The sequence below is a fragment of the Plectrocnemia conspersa genome, unplaced genomic scaffold, assembly GCF_051122295.1.
Source record: "Plectrocnemia conspersa isolate PC_06_02 unplaced genomic scaffold, ASM5112229v1 ptg000003l, whole genome shotgun sequence".
Taxonomy (NCBI): Eukaryota; Metazoa; Arthropoda; class Insecta; order Trichoptera; family Polycentropodidae; genus Plectrocnemia; species Plectrocnemia conspersa.
Genome location: NW_028277167.1, coordinates 28,906,539 through 28,930,176, shown reverse-complemented (window position 1 = coordinate 28,930,176; position 23,638 = coordinate 28,906,539). Strand labels below are relative to the sequence as shown.

The 23,638-nt window shown below is 29.9% G+C and overlaps 1 protein-coding gene and 1 long non-coding RNA gene across 3 annotated transcripts in view; one reads left to right on the top strand and one right to left on the bottom strand.

The window, feature by feature from the left end:
* LOC148237181 (receptor-type guanylate cyclase Gyc76C-like) overlaps positions 1 to 23,638 on the top strand; it is a 93,853-nt gene that overhangs the window by 22,455 nt on the left and 47,760 nt on the right. The gene's annotated exons all lie outside the window — the stretch shown is intronic.
* Positions 9,213 to 9,557, bottom strand: LOC148237182 (uncharacterized). Its single transcript, XR_015809160.1, has 2 exons — positions 9,422 to 9,557; positions 9,213 to 9,359 (listed from the first exon to the last, which is right to left on the bottom strand). It is a non-coding gene; the product is annotated as an uncharacterized LOC148237182 (long non-coding RNA).

Below are 23,638 nucleotides of genomic sequence, written 5' to 3'. Positions count from 1 at the left end.
CGGCGATCTCATTATAAAATTTAATACTATGTAACTATTACCTAGCTATTTTATTAAACTTTTATTGCAGTAGCCTAATCTGTGTCACAATCCGTCCGCCAAACAATTTATAAAAAAAATAGGGAAGGCTAATATAAATGATTCGGGGTGGAAACAGACTATTTTCTTGGCACGCTTAGGAGATATACAACACATTTCATTATATTTGGCATCGATCTTTCTTTTATTGATTATAAATATTATAATCGATGTCCGCTCATATCTTGGCAATTATTTAACCAAAAAATATATTTGTATAAAATTAACTTATTATGTTTTATTCATTTTTCGCATACTACGCTAAAACATTTAATATATTATATAATCATTAAATGTGTTAATTTAACATCGTCTATAAATAAATTCAATTAAAATTATTGTTTTGTAAACAGATTTTATTTGCTATGCACAATTTAATAGAAATGTTGATTGAATAACGGTGATTCTTATCTTGTTTACATGTGTTTGTTAAAATACACATTATTATTTAATTAACTATTTATGTATACTGTTATTATTGAATAGGAATATATAATAAATAGGCACATAAAAGTTATGCAATAAATAACTCATTCTTTGGCATTGACATTGGATTATTTTTAGAGTCGAGCATTTTTCAAGCTCTTTTCTTTAATCGTTTTTTCCTCTACTTCTAAAGAACGCTATTTTTATCTTTTGCCTCAACACCTTTATTTGATATACACGACCGTTGCAGAAACGTGTTTGGTGCATGTTAAAAACCAATAATACATACCATATACATACATACGAATGCTTGTGCGAAAATTATATTTAAATATTATATATTTAACGATTAAATTAGACATAGACGTTAATTAATAATTCGCATTACTTGCATTTCAATAAATTAACTGACACACGTGTCGGAATAATAGCGATCGATTCAGTTATGGTTATTTCTATGACACACGCTAACCATTCATGCATGGTTAGTATGATAATTTATTGAAGATTATGTATGTATATGCGATACGCATTTACTAATGCAACGTTGACTTAGGAAATTTAGCTATATCGCATTTAATAAATAATATAATAATTAACAATCCAACTCAAACTAGCATTGACTAATACCTGAAATACCTAGTTTCTAATCCAATATGTACCCTAATGGTTTTTTATAATTTTTTTTTTATTTTTTTTTGAAAAATCTGTATTAATGATTATTAAATATTTTTTTTCTGATCGACCATCACAGAATAGTTTTATGGCACAGTAAGCTTACTAGGGAATGGACTAAAATATAGTGGTTTTCCAATTTATTATCTTATATTAAAAAAATATTTTTTAGAAATTGTTTTATTGGGTCATTTAAAAGATAAAAGTGATCGTTTTTATGCAACTACCGTATCGCAATTCGCGTTTATTTAGACCAGCCATGGCCAAACCGTGTCCTGCGGGCCATAAGTGGCCCACTTGAAGGTTTTGACTGGCCCTTTTTATGTTTTGAAATTTCTATGTTTTACATTTTCATACCATTTCATGTAATAAAAAATAAATGTTAAAACGATTTTAAAAATTTATAAAATAGCATATCTTATTGTAAGCTGTTTATTTATTTTAAATCTAAAAACTATCATATTATTATTAAGTTAAAAATATTTATTTGTGGCCCTTCAAAGACATGCATTATTTTATTTGGCCCACCAAGTGATTTCAGTTGGCCACCACTGTTTTAGACGTTTTAAGAAATAATTATTATTCATCAGATGATAATAAACTTATAATGAAAGAGATATAAACTAATAATGTAAGGTTAGTAAAAAAAATCGCTGATTTTAAAATAATTGCCAGAGTGAATCGACAAAGAAAATTGACAATAATTGAACTTTGAATAACATTGGAACATACAAAAACAGACTCTAAGATGTGTTAAAAATAATCAGAAATACATAGGACACTTGCACGCATAAAAAACTCAATATATAATAATAAAAATAAAAAAATTAAATGCCAAAAATGTGAATCTGTGATTTAATGTGTTTTATAGTTTTTTTTGTAAGCGACACCGAGAGGTTTGCCAGCTAATTAAGACTATCGATATTATGCGTCTATCCTGAATTGTGTGTCTATTTAAAATAATAAAATCAAAAAAGTATTTGATTTTATTATGCTTGCTGTCGTCGTTCGGATAACGGAATATATTATTAACACTTTGTAGCCCAAAGTTTTTTTTAATAAGTATTTCCCCAAGTCAACACCGTTTTAAATAAATATAATATTTAATTATATCAATTAATTTAACTTTAAAAGTTAATTTTTTTTTTAAATTATATATTTATTTATTACTGTTTTTTTTTAATCGCAATATTTTAATAATTTAAATTCAATTTTTATAATTAAATGCAATTTAATTTATATTAATGCAAGAATTGTAATATTATTAATCTTATTAGATTATAAAAGCTTATAATTTATAATAATTGTTTTATTAATTTATTCTTTTGTTATATTATATAGATATATTTATATAATAGATGAAATATTTAAAAAACGTTCAATTTATTTAATTTATTATTTTTATTAATTATTTCATTTATAATAGTATTACTTTTAAGATATAATTTTCAATAGTTTGAGAAAAAATGTTCAGAGCTGCCAGTAAAAAACAGATGTCCAATACGTGTGGACAAAGGACTCCAAAGGGTTAATAATAATTACATTATTATAATTAGCATAAATCTCCTCTTAAATAAATCATTTCGTTATATACGGATGAAATTAAAAACATGGCTTTAATCGATTGATCTGCCTTTTAATTATCAATATTAATGTGAGATTTAAACCCATGATTTTTAATATAATAATTATGCTTGAACGCCGGGGAACGCTTATATGCGCCATTCGAAACAAAATATGAAATATATCTTTTTACATTTTAATAATATTTTTTTTTGTCATTTGCAAAAAAACTTTCAACCTAGTTCCAAGACTTAACATCATATTATAATTTATTAATATAAGTTATTTTTAGATGGTTTTCAAACATATGTATCTATGTAGTTTATGAACTATTAAACAAACAGTCTACATGTATATATATGTGTATATGTATATAATATATAAATTTAATTATAAAAATACACTATTATACAATATTTTTTTAGTTTCTAAGTTATGATAATTTTCGTAAAAACATTATTGCGACTGCAATATGAAGGCCATAGCTTAAGAACAGTTAAAAAACAATTGCAAATAGAAAAAACTGCGCGTCCAAATTGTCTCTGTAATTTTATTAAAATATTTTATGAGGAAATTTTGTAATTCTTGTTTTATTTTGTTAAAGTTACAGTAATTTGTTTAAAAGAAAATATTTATTTTTATCGATTGGACTCCAAATTATCATGTATTTTTTGATTTATTTATTTATTTTTAATGCACGATATTATTAGTATTTTGAAACATATCACTGTGCGAATAAAATAAATCGAAGCATTTTAATTTTTAATTAAAAATCAAAATTTTCCACTGCGCGGTCAAATAGCATTTGTTATGTTAAAGTACTTGACTTCAGTACATAAATAATTATTTAATACACTTTTTTTAATACAAATTTAATGTTTTTTTCTTAAGTAAAAAAATACATTAAAAATTTTGCGTCCCTGAATAAAGCTTTAGAAATCTTGTCCACTTTGATTATATGCTTTTTGTAGCGTAGCTTTATTTTTAAAAAAATATTACAAATTAAGAAATACTGCTTCAACATTTATGTATATACAAGTAGTTAATCATGTACTTAAAAAATATTACCATTCATTTTTTCCTTAAACGTATCTCATATTGTTTTAAAATTAAAAACCTGTACAATTTTTTGTGCTTAAAAAGCTTTACTTAAGCAATTATGGTTTTAATCATATTTTCCTGTAATAATAATAATGTAATCATATTTTCAATAATAATAAACTTACCTCATTAAATATAAAATTCAGTTAAAAACTGACCTAAGTTCATTTTCTAGATCACCATGTTACAAATGGATATTCGAGCGACCTAAAGAGACAAGAAAATATGTGTCACACATGTAAGCCACCTTTATTGACCAATCAGTCACACCTATCTTTAAATTAAAAAATGGAATCTTTCCTATCTCGTGCGCTCTTCCAACTTCAATTTAGAAACACTGCGTGAGAAGATCTTTACAATTCGAGTTTATTTTTAGCCCAAAAAAGGATTACGTGATCAAAGTCACGGCACTGAAAACACTTCCCAGCAACTGGACACACACTTGTGATCTGATCATGAGCATATCGTAATTCTCAATACTTTTAATCAATATAAATATTTTTAGGAATGGCAATTTGTTCTGTAAAAAAATTGTTATATCAACCAGAGCGGTTTAAGAAGCGCTGATTGGTCAACATCTATTAGAGGCGTTTCTAAATTTTGGTATATACATATACTTGAGCTGACAATTTTTTGCCAAAATTTATTAGTTTTTCTTCCAAAACAATTTATAGTTTTAAGCACAACTTATCTGTATAGAATAAATATATATATATATATATATATATATATATATATATATATATATATATATATATATATATATATATATATATATATATATATTATAGTTAATCATTGTATATCATAAAAATATAACTAAACATATATTTTAAGTATTAATATTTAGATACATAGTTATTGAATGTAATGAATGAGATCGGCGGACGAGGTGCCGCCGGTCGTTTAATAACGACCGGCGGCACCTCACCAAAGGAAGCTGTTGCTCTCGCCGCCGCCACGTCAGTGTTTCCAGAGTGCCGTATAGTTTTTTACCAAATAAATCGGCCCCCCATTTTTTTGTGAAAAAAACTTTTTCTCGACCTTCTACTTTAACATGCTTTTTTATATACGTACTTTTTAATTAGAAATTCGTTCGTCCTTTGAGTTAAAAGAAAATTAAAACAGGGATAAAGTTACACCTAACGGAAAACACGTCACCTGTAACATTTAACCCATACCACGTTTCGATAAACAGTTAAGGCGATAAAAAAAGAACCCAGAGCCAGGAAGGAAGGTCGCCTTCGCCAATAAATATATGATTAGTCATCGAAATGATATACAATTTGGCATTTCGATGAGCACGAAGAAGAAGAAGAAGAATGAGACGAAGGTGGAGAAGAGTGTAAAAATAAAGATTGCCTCAAAACCGGTCGCGAAGGGCAAGTAGGATAAAGAGTTTGGGGCGCCAGGTGCCCGGTACCTGTGCGTACATATAAGAAGAAGTACCTGTACAAATATTTATCTCACGACACCCACCTGCATAGCCAGTTATTGGCGAGTGGCTATTTTTAGAAGCGGTCGTTAGAGCATACGCGAGTCTGACCGCGAGATTACAATTTATACAAGGCGGAGGTGGGCTACGTCATTGATGATGGAGTTAGAAGAAGCCTCGGGCCTTGGAAGATTTTACCGAGTGCCACCGATGGATTTGCTCTATGTATAGCGTAGATAGGGACAGGTGCATTAATAAGATAGGCATATTTATTTTTGCAAGCTCTTCTTAATTACTTATTAATACGATGAGATATAATTACTTCTTTTTTATTACATATATCATTGATAAATAGGCTTTTCATCTAAACTTGGAGCTCTATAGTTTTCGAAAATTGCTATTTGATAATTTATTATCAATAGTCCTTTGAGTCAAGGTAACTGCTTGTTTACTTTCAATAGGTTTTACTTTCACTCGCTTCCAATGCTTTCGAATACTGGAGAGAAATGTCAATTCAGAAAGGTAAAGGTATCTCAGACTAGGAATAGCATATTGTCGTCAGAGATTGTGATTTATTACCGCTGATATAAAATTTAAAATAAGTAAAGAAGAGGAAAATGAGCAATTTATATTTGATTTCCTCTACAAAGGTTGTAATATATATTTTTAAATATTATGAACGAAATAACTTTTCTACATTAACTAGCAAATAAAAATACATGAATTTATAGTGAAATTCTAGCGATATTCATATTTGGACATTTCAAGTCTAAAATTTGATAACATATTTGGGTCCTGTTTGAATAAAAGTTTTCGATCTAAAGTCTCAGTAATTATTTTCAGCTTTCAGTTTAAATTTGTAAACGGCTTAGAGAATGGTTTAAAGTATTTTAATTCAAATAGTTATACAATTTTTATGAGATGGCTGCGAGTTGGGTAAAAATCTAGTTCCTGGCAGAATATGAATTATGTAGTATGTTATATATGTTAAAAAGTTTTCAAGTGTTGAATCACGTCGGGGTCACCACTTTCAGTTTTTGACGCCAGAAAAATGTAGATGCCGCTATCAGGCGGTGGAGTCTTAGAATCTTTGCGGGCGTGTCGAGCTGTTTTATTGTCGGCTGTGATTTCGTGGAGCAGCTGGGATATGTCGTGATAGTGCAGGATGATCTGCTGATATGTCTCGTTTTTTGATTAGCATTTGCTGCTGTGACTTCATGTCGTCTCTTCTCTGTGACTAAATGTCACACATTTTATAATGCTGATTCAAGATAGCTCTGACGAGTGAAAATGAGGAGTGTTATGCGTCAATTGCATCTCACCCATGAAAATAGAAACGGCCCAGATGGACATTATGGCAATTAATATCCAGAGGGTAAAATAACAATAGTGTAATTTGCAGTGTATAACTTACTGTCTATCGCGCATCCTTGCCAAATAAAAAGTATTTTTTTCAACGGTACTTATCGTAGTTGAGACCCTTACAAAATAAAGAAGTAAACACACGTTAAAATAGAATTTAAAATAAAAAAATCGCAGAAAAAATTTTAAGTGGTTAAAAAATTTTTTTAGGTACTAGATATTAAAATAATATAAAAAAATAAAATTAAAAATGCTTTTGTAAAGAAATCTACCTAATTCTTGTGGCTTTTGCCAAAAGGATTTTTGAGCTTTAAAGACACTAACAAACTGAATTTTAACTCTTGAGTTGCAGTGTGATCAATGAAACTTTGTCGAGACTCGCTGCTCTACTTACTGTTTACAATAAAAAAGATTTTGTGTTATACATGTTTGTTATTTCGAAGTGAATATATAGTATTATTTATTGCAGGCTTTTTAATAATCATTTCTGTTAAATAAGTGAGAATCGGGTAAAAATTATGGTGAACTATTCTTGAAAAATAAACTCTCTTTTATACAGTGGTGCCTTGGCTTTAATTCGTTCCGTGATGGAACTTGCAACTCAAATTACTCGTATGTCAAATCAATTTTCCACATTGAAATGAATTGAAATGCTATAATACATTTCAATTGAAATGGATTAACGGTTATTCAAATTATAAATAAATACATACTACCTAAATTAATGATAACCTTTTTTTGCTCGCATGTCGAGACATTACTTGTATGTCAAATCAAATAAAAAAAATGCTCGTACCTCAAAATACCCGTAAGTCAAGTAACTAGTAAGTAGATGTTTCACTGTATAATTATGACTTTTTAAGATGTGGTTCAACACGAAATACGTGATTTTGCGTCTTCCTAGTTTGAGTTTAAATTTTAACATTATTACAGTGTTAGGTACATCAGCAAATAACGGATCGTATGACCTATACATACGTTATTTAAAAACATGCAACTTCATATTGAAACAGACCTGAGAATACTTTCTTTCATATCTATTTATCTTTTGGTGCTTTGTTCTTGTTCGGACGTAGACGTCTACTGAGTTAATGTTTTCTATGACCCTCACGAATGTCCTTGATGACCTCATCAAGCTGTTTCACCTGAACAGCTAATGGACTCAAAGATCAGTCCAATCCAATTACGGACTAACTTATTTTTAACCAGCCATCGTTTACTCCGTACTTTACCCTCTATGATGTTTGGACCACATATTATGTATCTAAAATACTATATTTTAAAACAGTTGTTGCATATGCGTTGTACAATAATTTTTCAGCATTCTATAAAAACACTGCAGTTAAAATGATTGTTAAACTCTTTAAAAATACCATGTTTTTCACCCGTATGGTGGACTTGTCATCTTAATAAAAGCTTAGTGCAGTAATAATATTAGGTATTGCAATAATACGGAATTTTCAATATTGGTATTACCGAGAGAAAAAACAGACAAATACGTTTTTTATTTAAATGTAATTATTGAGAGTTACTTATTGCTAATATTTAACAACAATGTTTAGTAAAGCATATTCCGTAGACTATTTATGTAAAAATATGTCAAAATATGGAGACAAAAATGTACAAATAGAAAAAAGAATCGTGTATACAATTTTTGTTTTCACTTCGCCAGTCATCCCTATCATAAAAAAGAGCGCGGTTATTTCTTTGTTACATAAGAGAATTACTCGAAACTGCTAGGTACTGTTAGATTTGCCTGAGATAAAGCAAATTTATTTCTTTTATGTTGACACGTCGCGCAAATACAGAAATACAAATAAATAAATGCGAAATATCGGACGGTGGGAATTTTCGCATAAATAGTGTGGCCCTCTTGGACTAAAAGGGATAATATTATTCTACTTGATATCCTACCCCGATAAAACTACTTAGGCTAATCCTCTAATATGATCATCATTTTATTCTACGCTTTTGTTTTCAAGCAATATGGCCATCGTCGTTTTCGTAGTTTTAAGCTACGAAGATATCGTTTTTAACAAATAAGATGTACGCTAGTAAAAATATTTTTGGTACTACCGGTATTTCATTTTTTAATACCGGTACTACCAAAGGGAAGTTTTTGTTTCAATACCGGTAATACCGGTATTGCAATCCCTAATTAATATACATGTGTCCATGTATTAAAAGATTTATTCCTGGTTCATAATGTTATAGTACATAATGAATAACGACGTATTATAAGGACGACCGATAATGAGGTTTAGGACATCGATGACATGAGTCGTGCATTTTTGTTATTGTTGAGTAAGTCATCGCTAGACAGTACATAAACGAGGTTGTCGAACATTTTTTTGTCTGTGATATAATATTTATTTTAAAACATTTAGTTTTCGATAATTAAACAATGAAATTTCAAATAAGTTTTATTTATTTATTAAGAAAAAAAAATCCTTATTTAAAAATAGTGTGTTACAAATGCTCTTCTGAGTTTTCAGTGTCACAATTACAGTTGTCATTTTAAATTAACTATACAAAATATGGTTAAACTAGATTATGTTGCGATTACCATAACATTGATTTTGGAGTCGGTTGATTCGGTGTAGAAACAAAATAATTATGGTCCAAGAATAGTTGTCACCGACATTTCCTCTCTCTGTCGATCCCAATCACGCGTTTACTGAAGTGCTCGTCATTAAAATAACTGCGTTGCAATATTTATCTATACAATTTAAACATTTACGCAACATGTTCTATAAATAGTATAAATTTTTGTGTGCTCACACAAGGCAGTGGTGGTGCGAGGTCAGATAGAGTTCACTCCGTGCTCCAATGGAGAGATGGCGTTCGCGAAACGTTTCGGCTGTTTCTTGCATCGGGTGACGCAAAAGCATACGATGGATGATAAAAAATGGCGAAGAAGAGCCGAAGGTCGAGCGGCGCGCACTTGTAAGTACACCTCGAACCAGTTTGACCAGTCGATTTTCGGTCATGTGACATTTTCCGCATTGCTAAAAGGTGCAAAGTTGAGCGTGACGTCAGCCGAGTTGGTCTCGGTTGGACTGAGTCAGTCACTGACTGCTGACTCGGCCGCACGCTCTGTCCGACAGAGATCTGATAAATCACTGGCATGCACTGTGTGGCTATAAATAGACAAACCAGCTATTGGATAACCTCCCACCAACCCTGCTGGTTGCATCGGGTTCCTTGACACTTGAAATCTCTTTCTCTCTCTCATTGTTCCGTTGAGTCCTTTTGTGTGCGCACTCGCCATTATTATGTGATTCCTCGAGATACAGATTGACCTTTTCAGCGGCCAATCGACCACAACAATGGAGACATTTTAGACGATGGGTGATCATACTTGCTTTTTGGGGGGGTGAAGATTGCGATTATCAGAGTAGGCCGAATACTTGTTGAAAACAGTTTTATAAATAAAAATCATTTTTTTAAATTTAATTTAATCGAACATTTGAGATTTACAAGTGTCACAGAAGTAATCATCTGGAAACAGATCATTAAACCTCTTGCACAGTTCGATTTTTGAAATGTCGTACAGATTGTATTTGTCAATTACGCTGAGATGCATAGTTTTGTTCTTTATATTCCTATAAAAGTTAAATGTCTTGGCGTCGTTTATTTTGATTTTCCATTTGCTGTAGAAATTGTGCAGTTTCCACAAGCCACTTTCCAGCCTTCTAGCGATTATTTTTATGTTCGATAAACGCGTATCTCTAGGTCATCCGCATATATTACAAGTTGACAGTTTTGTGGCATAAAAAGTTCGTGATTGAATAATGAAAAAAAATAAAGACTTAGGATGCTGCTTTGTAGAACTCCCATTTCCTCCGAGTGAAGTTTTCCCCCCTGATTTCGACTGTTAATGAGATCATTAAAAGCAGAACTTCAAGATTTATAAATACTTTTTAAAAAAAAGTAAGGTATTGGTCATTGTAAGGCGTAAAATGTTGTCTAAATTACGATTAAAGTATAAAATATAAAAATATATTAAAACTACATAATATTCAATTAAAATATTTAGACACTTAATACTCAAAATTACCAGAATTAAAAAAAATACATTATAATACAAAAAAGTGCTATATACATATCTTGATGGAAAATTGCTAGTTAAAAAAAGTTACTGTTTAAATTCATAACTTGATGAAAAATTGTCATAGAATTGTTAGTTAATCCCTTATATTCATTTCACCTTTAGAAAATAGCTAGAGATTCCATTATTTGTTAAATATATTAGATAAACTATATTATTTCCAAAACTACGCTTAGAACATTGTCTACGAAGAATAGCATTCTTAATAATAAGCATTAGAATCCTATACCTGATTTTTTTCGCGCAGCTGTTTATTTTGGATAAGTAAACAATATTTAGCAAATACACATATAATAGTGAAAATTACAGATAGCTGCTATCCTTCTTCTCATGATATTTATAAAAGCAAACCAAGTAGGTAAAAAAGGTCAAACTAACCACAAGTTTATCAGTAATATTTCTGTACTGTATGAAATGTAGGTTAAATTTGTTTATTCTACATAACCATAAGAATGTATTCTATTTTTTAAAACTGTTATTAAAATCCTAAAAAAAGTCTGATGAAATTTTTTTTTAATGAAAAATCAGAAGGTATTATTCTCAAAAACGGTTTTAGGTTTAAAGGTATGTTATTTTTTTCTAGGATAATAATAATAATACAATGACACTGTTTATTGCGATTTATTTTTCTCTTATCGCTAACGGCATCCGCTTTCATGGATTTTTTCATAAATCTTGTGACCAACAGTTGTATTAGTAATCGTATATATGCGGAAATTGTTATCGGATTCTAAAAATAGCACTTTGATCGGCTGCATATTTACAAATTTGCATTCATTGTCGCAAATATAAATATGTATTGTCGTGTTGCGTAATTGCGCACTTTGTTATAAAGATATTCACTAGCTTAGTTAGCATTAGTCTCACACTTACATATATTCTAGTATTTTTATGACTATGTTATTAATAACATACATTTTATTGTGGCAAAATTTATTGCTTTTAACACTCTTGTTTTCAAAAACATTTTAATATTCTTTTACAACTGGGTGTAATACACTTGGAAGCATTTAAAGTCAAGTTTTTAGATATATGAGTTTTAGAATTATTTGATTTTGTATATCGTTAGGGATCTACCTATTCACAAATGCTTCCTTATCTTCTTGACAGTTAAGCTTCGGGTATATTGAATAACCACTAAAACACAACACCTCTTTGTGTCATTGATCCCCGTTATCCAATTGTTTTCAAGTTATCCCAGGGATAACGGCGCGTGTTATTTATAAACATGTCCAAATTGCCCAAATTGACTCTGACTCGTCGGCAATTGGACGCTGGTCGATAAATTGACAGCAATTAAAGCGTTAAGTCGATGATAATTAAGAGCGGTATCAGCCAGCGGTTGGCCTATTGCGTTTCTAAAAATACAACTGTAACACTTCTGATACAGATAGAAATATTATTTAACCATTGCCCACGGTCTAGAAATGGCCATCCGTAATAACACTGGCTGTGGTGACGTTGAATTTTTCCGCTGGACTCGGACAAAAAAAAAACGCGTCGATAGAAAATATTTTTACTATCATTCGCCATAAAAAAATGGTTCTAGCCATTGGCCCCAAGCACGTGCCGAGTTCTTGAAGCGAGATAGCCGAAATTCCAACATACTAGTCAGGATTCCTGATCAGTTTGTGAGTCAGCTCGACAGATTCTCCAATAACATTATAACCGTTATCACCTGTCGCATGTGTGGTATAAAGAAGTATTAAATTTATTAAAAAAAACTATTAATGATATGGTGAAGTGCCTCTATATCGCAAAATATTTATCTTAATATCAATGTAAACTTGTAGTAAAGATAAATGAAAACTTAAAATAGGATCGATATTATTAGTATCTTGAGGGACCGTATGGTACGGAATGCTATTAAAGAGAGTGTGTTAATTATATTTTTATGAAGTGAAGCAACAACGAGGCATTACATATCATACCGGCTCGATTCTAAAATATGCTATGGGGCGATTATCCCCCAAAACTACGAGCCGAGTGATCTCTGTATAAGCCCATATATAACAATATTATGAAATCTCATTTTTATCTCTGAAGGGAAGAGTTAAGTTTTCACTGAAAGCCTTTTAAACCAATGCACAATTGATGAATCTAGATTTAAATGGATCTAGTAATGTGCAAGGTTTTAATCTGAAGAACAAAAAGCAGATTTTTTATCCTAACATTCCGTCAGCAATGCGACCTGTCCCACATGGACCTAGAATACTTGTTTCTTCCCCTCCAGAAACACTATACAATATTTTAGACAATATCGAAACAATGCCCTAAACATACAGCGATGACAATAATAGTTCTACTTCTACTGCTTCACATTAAGCTGAGTCTGATGAAACAATTTGCCAAAGCCTTGTCAAAAAAATGAGAATGTTTTAAGTATCTCAGTGACCCTAGTTTGTCAAAGGCAATTCCCTAGTTTGTCAAAGGCAGTGTTGAAGGAAGGCATTTTTTTTGGACCAGATATCAAAAAACTTATGAAGGATAAAAAAATAGATACAAAAAAGAAAAAAAATAGGAAAAAGGCGTGGAAAATATTTTAATTTGTAACCAGCTTTCTTGGAAATAAAAAAAGTCAAACTACAAGTATATTTTTGAGATATGTTTATATAGAAAATTCAAGATTTTTGGCTGTAAAACATGAGTTTTAAAGTACATTTTCTTTATTCACATCTAGACTACTTTTCCGAAAATTTGTGTGGAGCAAGGTGAAAGATTTCACTAGGACACAAATATAATGGAAATGCGATATCAGAGAAGACTGAATGTAAACATGATCGCGGATTATTGCTGGATGTTAAAAAGGGATGATCCCCAGCAAGTACAAATAATGAAGTTTTGAGGAAAAGAGTAAACGTTGATATAGAGACTTGTAAATATATTTTTGTATAAATTGGAAACTTTCTTAACAATTTTAGTTTTGATATTTGCGTATTTCTGACAGGGATGCATTTTCTCTCTCTTGAATTTGGCCAGAATAATGCATGTTATTTAATGAAATACTATAAATTTTAATGAAATCGAAATATTAAAAATTGACCAATGATTTATGGTATATACTAAGTGTCAAAATTAAAGCATTATGACATTTTAAAAATATTTTATTGTCTTTTTGTGATATTACATTACGCGATAGAAAAAGACAGATGTAGTTTTTAGAATCAGCACTAAAAATTGTATAAAAATCAGTTAATAAAACTAAAACATTTTTCAAAAAAATTTTGCAGGTTTTTGTTATTAATTGATTATCTTATTGATGTATTTTCAAAAATTAGCCCGTGAGAAAATTTATTACTTAGCTCGTCAAAAACCGAAGCTAAAGATCTATTATTTTCAGATGGTATTATGCAAACCTTTCGGCAGTGCCTACCACGGTCGTCTTCAAGGTGAATCAATTCACTTAACCGTGAAAATTCACACCGCAGACTAGCCTGAAACGGAACGTGTTTAGGCATAAGTTGCATATAATTATGTATTCAAGGCTTTTCACTGTAATATCCCCAACAGACACGCTGCGAAGTGAAAAATCATCAGTAACAAGATAAACATCTAAAGTCCGGATCGTAAAACTCTTGTTTTGGCTAATTGCGATAACTGTCGTGTGTAAACTGAGACATGGCGAGTATTTGCACATCAGTGATTGCGTAACGTTTTGAAGGAGTATTTTTAACTACAGACTAGCTTAAAACGTCCAAAAGACGTTAAAATAAATTGTGTGTAAACAATGAAAAGTACAGAAAAAACAGCGAGAATAACAATGAGAATATGACATAAGAAAACAAAGATATATAATATTATGATTTAGGTCTTAATGCATGAAAATATTTCTTTATTCCATTTCTGCGGATTATCCTTGAAATAATTTTATATAAATTCAATAAAATATTCCCTTAAATAGTATTGAATCTACATATCTACATATCCATATATTATTAAATACTTAATGATAAACTTCACTATAATTATAGAATGACCTAGAGAGTCGCGATCGCGTCCCATATTCTTACCCGTCGTGGCCAAAACGTCAACGCTTGAAAACACTCATTTTACACTAGCCATCCAGCTTCATAAGGATGTTTTCAGCGATAGCTTATTATTTAAAATTAATAATAAACTAAAGATATTTAAAATCTATAATAAATTATTAATATTTAAAATCCATAATAAAATAAAAAATATTTTTAGTGTTGAAAAAAATATTTTGAATAAATCTTGAAATTTTATTCTGAAACTTTAAAATTCAAAAAATATTTAAATTAGTGTTATACATTTTTGTGTAGTTTACTTTCAATGGCGTCAGTAAGAGGGATTTTTGCAATACTGTGGGCTTAGTAGTTGGTTGGTAATGAATAGTACTTATTTTTAAACTTTGCCCCTTTTTGTTGAAAATATTTTTTCAAGCAGTTTTAAAAATTCTCTAAAAACTAAAACTTTAAATTGCCAACGTTCGCCAAAATTTAAGTACACATTTTTTTTCTGTATAGAGAAGCTAATACATATCCACATTATTTATATTATATTTTAAATCTATAAACTAAAAAAATATTTTAAAAAACATTTTTTTTAGAATTTGATGATTTTTATACATATTTTGATAAATGTTTTACAATTTAAATCTTTAAAATCAATTTCGTTCGTTATAATCAATTTAGTTCGTTCTCAAGCGCGGGACTTCCCAAATTTTCTTATATCTGACAGTTCTTCTGTCACATCTGGCAAGCGCTCGCTGTGCCCGCTGCGAAATATGTTATAATCGCGGCACTTTTGTTACGAAGTGACAATTGAAGATGATTCAAGTGATGCAGCATTTGAAATTATAGACAAAACTATAAATTGTGGGTGTGCCAGTAAGTGTTTAGTTATAAATGAATAATATAACACGGTTATTCTAACAAAATTACTATTGACTTTCCAGGATCTAATATTAAAAGACAAATAGCGTTGATTTGGCAATTAAAGGTATACATACCGAAGTTAATTAAACATATTACAATGCTAGTAATAATGAAAAATCTCGTATTGGTGTAAACAAAAAGTTACATTTTACCCACTATATAGTATCGTTTACAGTTAATTTTCAGAAGCAATGATAGATCTAATAACATTTACGTATGGCAAACAATTAATATATGACATATTGTGACAATTTTGTAGAAGATGAAGAGATGCCAATCTACATGTTTAATCCTCTACAGTACATCCATCAATTTTGTTCTTCGGTTGTCGTTTAAATTTAATTAATGGATTATATTAGTAGTAATAATGTGTTCAATGTTTACTCTTGATAAGAGTCTTATTGTTTTTTAATTATTTTTCAGAAGCAATGATGGAACAATTTGATGACCTATATGGCTACAACGTAGAATTGGTATATATAAACAAAGAGTTAATCTTCTCATGTTGAAGTCACTGTCAGCAAGTATTATCTTTTTATAAAGAACATACTACATAAGTTTGATGTAACTGAATATCTTAAATTTGGCTATTCAGAAAGAGGAATGATGGCACAGAACAAAAATTGTACATATTTTGCCACATTGGAATTAAAAAGAACCCACTCTTAGATATTTTGGCTATCGATTATTCCAGGTATGCAATCACATATTTATAATCATTGTAAAATGTCGTTTATTAGATAACATCCAAGAAACTACACATTTATAAGATATCCATTGGCTGATATATATAGCGTCAGCGCGGATTTGATCGACATTAACTTTCGATCCTCATACATACTAAGGATATATTACACGTTCACATTTAAATCATACATGGTTTATTTTCAATTTTTAAAAGCTAACGTATATGTGTATTGAATCGGAAAGCAATGATAATGTTTATGTAATATAAAAGAAAAACTCACTTTTCGGCCTCGGAGCCCGGCGACGGGATTTCAAAATTTGAAGATTTCATTACAAAGATTGTTTTATGATTGTTTATCTAATTTAATCAATGTATTCTTCTTATCCTAAACACATTATGTATATATTTAATTTTCATAGTTATAACACACCTAGTTAATTTGCAATCCGATTATTTATTAAAGCAAAAACTCACTTTTAGGCATCGGAGCCCGTCGCCGGGAATTCAAAATTTGAAAATTTCATTACGAAGATTATTTTATGATTGTTTTTCTAGTTTAATCAATGTATTCTTCTAATCCTCAACACATTATGTATATATTTAATTTTTATTATGTCAAATGACGAATTAATGAAAATTATTGTCGCGTAGCAAAATTTTATTATTAAATAAAAGTGTTGTCAGGGTACTGTCTATTTGAATTTGAATGCTTATTTTTCATTGGTCGAAGCTATTTGAATATTTGAATACTTATTTTTGATTGGTCGAAACAACAGAAGCATTACTGGCAGCTCGAAAATCAATCGGAGCAAATTCAATTTTTATTATTATTTATTATTATAATTAAATATATTTCCTTTGTTTACGTGTATTGTTACACACCGTTCATACAAAGCGATACGATTTACAGAGTAGAGAATTGAATTATGAATTATAGTTATATAGTGACGGCGGCGGCTTAGAACAATTATATATAAGATTCATTGAATACCGAATTATATAGAAAGACGTTTGAGTAAATTCAAAATATGTTATAGCATCAACAACAGTTTAACCAAGTGTATTTAAAATTTCTGACGCAAAGTCCTTTAAAAAACGAGACACATGTTTAATCATTCACTTTACTGTCATTGACGTATTTTATGATATATGAGAGGTAACCTATGTTAGGATTAAAAAATTGATTAGTAACTAGGATGTTTATACAATGTTCCAGCGATATGTCAAAATTAATTAAATAAATTTATTCTGGTTTAGAAAACAATAATATGAAGTTATTATTGCTATGCTTAGCAATATTTTATTGGTTCTCACTTTAGTGAAATTCTTTTTGAAACATTTTGCTGCAAAGTTGCAAAGATGCGACGATAATGTCTACTAAAGTAATTATTACTTTCTTAATGGAGAAGTTAAATAATATAAATTTTCCATTACGAGTGAAAATATTAAAATAGTTTAAAATTAAAATTAAAGAATGAAGAATTAGGATTGTTGATAATTTTTTTCATAAACACCCAAAAATTGATGACTGATGATTGACGTTACAAATTTTTAAATCAATTGAAAAAAATATAGACAGCTATTCCTATAGAATTACTATTTTAATAAGTATTTAATAAGAAATAAAGATGTACATAAATATAATACTAGAAATAGAGAAAATTTAAAGATAATTAAGTATAAGAAAACGAGTACGGCTAGGGGAATTATGTACGGAGGTTTTAATTTATATAATAGTCTTCCAAGAGAAATCCGAAACAGCAAAAATATAACGGGTTTTATAAATGGAATAAAAAAACACCTTCGTACATATAGAAATAAAATATTATAATATTAAGTCTTTATTATTGTATATTTTTTCTTTCTGTTATGTATTTTTTATATATTTTTATATATGTTTACTAAATTTGTTAGATGTAAAGATTAGCTATTAAGCTAAATAAATTAATAAAATAAATAAAATAAAATAGATAGTGATGAATATTATAAAGATTTACACAATACAGTTTTGAAGCAAATTGTAGGTAGAAGAAACTGAATTTAATTATATTTTCAGATAATTAACACAAATCTTATTAAAGACGCAAACTTTAGATTTTAAATACATACATAAATTTTGTGTTTTTATTTCATTATTTGTTGGTATTCAAACTTTAAAAAATTTTTCGTGAATTCGCCTATTATTAGTTATTATTGCAATGTGTCCAAGATACTCAAACCTATTGAAAATACCGTAAGTATACTTGTTTATTTGTAGTTTGCAAGAACTAGTTCAGCACAATTAGGCGCTGTTTTAATTTAAATAATTCTTAAAAATACACAGTTTATTTAAAAAAATATATGTATGGAAATAAAATTAATTTCACTTATTGTGTTTTACCTGAGAACGTAATGAATGTTGTTTACCTAAGAATTAGTTAAACATATGTTCAGGTTGATTTCGCTGCTGGCTATTATATAAAAAAAAAAGTAGCACAATATATACTTTTTAATATAAATTCTGTCAGTAATTTTCATTTATATATTTAATGTTGATATAAAACAGCTGTTTCAATTTTTTTTGTCAATTATTTTGACACACGTATATTGTTTTAAACCACCTTTTTATAATTGTATTGTCATTGTGTTTTTATTTTAAATGCTTAACCAAAATATCTGCAAAACTAGTTTTTGCTTTTTATGAATTTCAATGTTGATTGTTTCTCATTTTTCTCTTAATTCTTAAGATCAATCATTCAATACTACCTATTAAATCTTTCACGGTTGTAATTTTAAATATATTTGTGAATTTTTAATTCTAGCTTTAACGTAAACTGCATATTTAATATAAAAAAGTAACCGTAACTAATTGACTTATCCATCCTGCAAGATAAATGATTATTTTATACGCCTTTAGCGACGGTCTATTTTGAAATCGGCTTTTACTATTTTACTCCTGTTTTGAAGTTTGAGGAATATTAAAGTAAAACATGATCAATTGATTACGCTAAAGGTGAAAATACCGACCAACGTGACTTTTAATTTTAAAAGGTTGCCGTTTTTGGTAAGACTTGCTCTCGCAATGATAATAAATGTACCTCAGGGACAATCACCTGAAGTTGTTGGGGGTAAATTTGGAATCACACTGCTTTTTTCATAGTTAGCTATATTTACTATTTGTTATTTTAGAATATATAACATATTTCTCATAGTAGATAATATCCCTATTTTTTGTTATGTAATTACAATTTCTTACATTTTTATTTATTATCTATAATTACTCCTAAATATTTTATATTATCTAACATATCTTTTCAATTATTAAACATACATTAAGTTATATTTTCTTATAGTTTAAGTACCCTTTTAACAATATTTCTATTATACCTATGTATTTTTTATATTATTAATTATATCAAAAATATATATTATACATAGCAATGGTTCTAATTTATACCTCTGCGGTTATTTTAATTTTTAGCTTTCTATTTTTTTAATAATTATTAAACCATCTTAAAAATCGATTAAATAAATACAGCAAATTCTATTGGGGTTTTATTTGTGAAATGCCATTGTTTAAAATTACTTCACTACAAAATGTTGAGTCTGCTTCTAATATTATCAACGCCAAAATATAGTACAATAAGAATCTGTGCAAAAATAGAATCATGTAACAATATAATTTGATTATTTTGAGAGTGACAGTCGATACTAGACAAACTGTCTGAGGTATCTAAAACACGACCGCAGGTCAATAGGAGTCAATCGAATGATTGTTAATTCGAAATCAAAACGCCGGCGATCAATTGACCGGAAGATTGGCTCGTTATGGTGATTCATAAATTTTTATTATTGGCTCGTTACGAACACATGTCTACAAGGTTTGTTTGAAACAGGCCCCTTGGTTCAATTAACGTTATAAAAAATGCCAAACAAACAGAATACACTCGATGTTTAGCATTCAAATCACGCGCGAATGAATCCGTGACCGTTTATTAATAGATTTAATACCTTTCCAAATAAGACTCATCATTGGAGGCGAACGGCAAAAAATATGCTTAGCGATAAACAAGCAACAAAGAAGACTACCACTAGCCGTGTCAACTAATTCGCCTGGGCCAAATTAGAACATCTAATATTTGTTATAAATTAGACGCAATGTAGTTCACTGACACATCTCGTGATACTCACTCGTAATGAGACAACCATATTGTATAACGTATTCAAATTTAAAACAGCACGGGTTTCGTCCTGCCCGTTCCACTGTTACTAATCTTCTGTCGTTCACCAAAACGGTGACAACTTCTCTCGATGCCGGAATTCAAGTAGACGTCGTGTATACAGATTTTGAGAAAGCCTTTGACAAAGTTTGTCATACGTTATTATTAAAAAAATTGTCGAACCTTGGTTGCTCAGATAATTTAACTCGGTTATTTTCGAGTTATTTAAGCAATCGTAGACAGTTTGTAACCTATGGTGGCCGATTGTCAAAATAATATTTTACCCCTTCGGGGGTTCCTCAAGGATCCAATCTGGGACCTCTGCTTTTTGTGTTATTTATTAATGACATAAATACAGCAATTAAAAATTCAAGTTTTCTTCTGTACGCAGACGATTTAAAATTATATAAATGCATTCGATCTGTTGCGGACTCCTTCTCTCTACAAAGTGATTTAGACTCTCTGTGGAGATGGGCTTCGGTTAACCGTCTGCCCTTTAGTGTCGGAAAGTGCCATACTGTGTCATTTTCTCGATCCCGTTCGCCATCAGCTTATTTCTACCATCTCGGTGGTAACATTTTGACTAGAGAAACTTCCATTAAAGATCTCGGAATCACTTTCGAGAGCAAATGGAGGTTCTCTCTACACATACACGACGTCTGTGATAAATCTTCCAAGATGCTCGGCTTTGTTATGAGGAATGCCTTTCACTTTGACGATCCGTCAGTTATTCGCATCCTCTATGACACCTTAGTTCGTAGCATTCTTGAATCGGGATCTATAATTTGGAATCCCCGAGTAGCCAAATATTCCCTTTTAGTAGAAAAAATTTAAAAAAGTTATTTAAGATACCTTTACAAAAGGACATTTGGTTATTATCCGTACTTATATCCCAGCGCCTTTCTTTTAGGAGCGTTGGGATATGATTCGCTGAATTCTCGCAGAAAGCTGTATGTCGCTAAGCATTTTTTCAAACTACTAAAAGGTGCTGTCGACAATCCAGCTATTCTCGAGGAATTCCAGTTTTGGGTTCCGGAACATTTTCGAGAATCACGATCGAGACCTCTTTTGATGGCAGTTACGGCTAGGACATCCGCACTTGCCGACTCGCCTATAGCTGTGGCCATACGGCTCCTTAATACGCTGGCGTTGAAAATTGATTTATTTATTTAATGTTAGCTACGAGGATCTGATCCGGTTTATATCTTTTAATTTTAATATTTTATAATTTTATTTTTGTTATGTTTAAGTAAAAATATAAAAAAAATATCCAACCACCTATGAATCTACGTATAAAATAGCTAACTTTTACTCTAACTTACTGATTTTAAGGTCATTACTTTGTATAACAGTTTTTAAAAACTATCGAATGCGTTCGAAAATGTTTAAAAAATATTTAGACAAATATGATCCACTAATACGAATATCTCATTGGGGTTACTTTGTACCCCGTTCCGGCTTACTACCTTGTATTTTTTATTCTGTACATTAAATAATAATTCGTTTCTGGAATGCGTGCTTTTATAATAATGCGCTGGGTTCAATTCACATATGGAGCAAAAACCTACAACTTATAAACAACATTTATTTACTAAAAAATGTTGATATATTCTACTTGAGTTTTACATAATGTGTATTTAATATAATAAAAAAAGGCTTTGAAAATATGGTTTAGAGCTATTTCTTAAGTTCCACTTTCCCTGTGACTTACAGGGGGCACAGTAGAAATTACATGGAAATAGACCGTTAAACATCTGTAGGTTATTTATGTTTGTATATAAATAATTTACTTACAAAAATATTGCTGCACTCGAGTCGAGTGGTTCATATATAGTTGGTGGCAAATACTTGAGAGACTTGGGTTCAAACCAACATGGACCCTAGTGTTTTTCAATATCTATCGTGTCTGAGAAATCCGAAGGATTGATTATTATATAATTATAATTCCGAATAAAGCATTAACGAATAATTAAAATAAAGTTAAGTTTGGTCGTGCATTGTGATATTGTGCAAAAGTTTTGGACCACCTGATCCAGTTACAATTTTGAATAATCGCAGCATCTCGGGTTTTTATTACCTTGAACACATCTGCTTGAAACATAAGAACAGTAATTTTTCGTTTTTTATGAGTTAGTGGTCTTTCTTTGAAATTATATAAAAAAAATCATTTTACGACCGACCGACCCTAAACTTTTTATTGCTTGTTTAAAAAAAATTAAAATTCATCTTGAGAATAATTAATTTGCGTTTGTGTCCTCTTTGATTCAACAACGCGAGAAAATCTAAATATCATTTATTAATCGCCGAAATAATAGATTTTTTTTGGAATATCGGGATTTGTCTGGCATTTCAATACAAGCTATACGCTTGTCACTCGATTTATAGCATAGTGACTGAAATGATTTATTTTTTAGAAGCGTTTTTTTTAGTTATTTTAAGACTGAATTAAACACATTAAATAACATAATATAAATATGGGGATAACATTTTGTTCCGAGAGAATCACTTGCATTTGCTGTATAACTTTTGTACTAAACGGCCCGAGCGGACATTGATAATATCGATCTTCACCCGAGTCGCAGCTCTTAGTGATAACAATTATTTTCTGTCGTGTCAATAAGTTTATCAATAAACCTGGAAGTTGAAATTATCGAGAATTTAATTAGAAGACCTCGAAACCTTTCGCGATAAACTTTGAACCTGGAAGCTGAAAGGAGTCGCCGTTTCATAGAATTTAAACGACACGTAAAATAAAAACATTAAATTGGTGGCATCGGTTCCAATTTATAACACTATATCTAAACAAAGTGACTTTATACGGAATTGGTCATGTACATATTATTTATTTCTGTGACACAAATTACAAAATGGATGTGTTAAGTGTAATTCAGGGTGAGATATATTCCTTGTTAGAAATTAAGAATTTCATTTATGTAGAAAGAAATGCGTTCCTAAATCTTGGAATTATTTTCACTCAGAATTCTAAAAATACCATATTTACATATTGTGATACGGCACTCGTGTCAGTTTTGTGATATTGTTTTATCACAAATCACACATACAGCGTAACAATTTTATCTCGACGCACACCGAACAAAAACA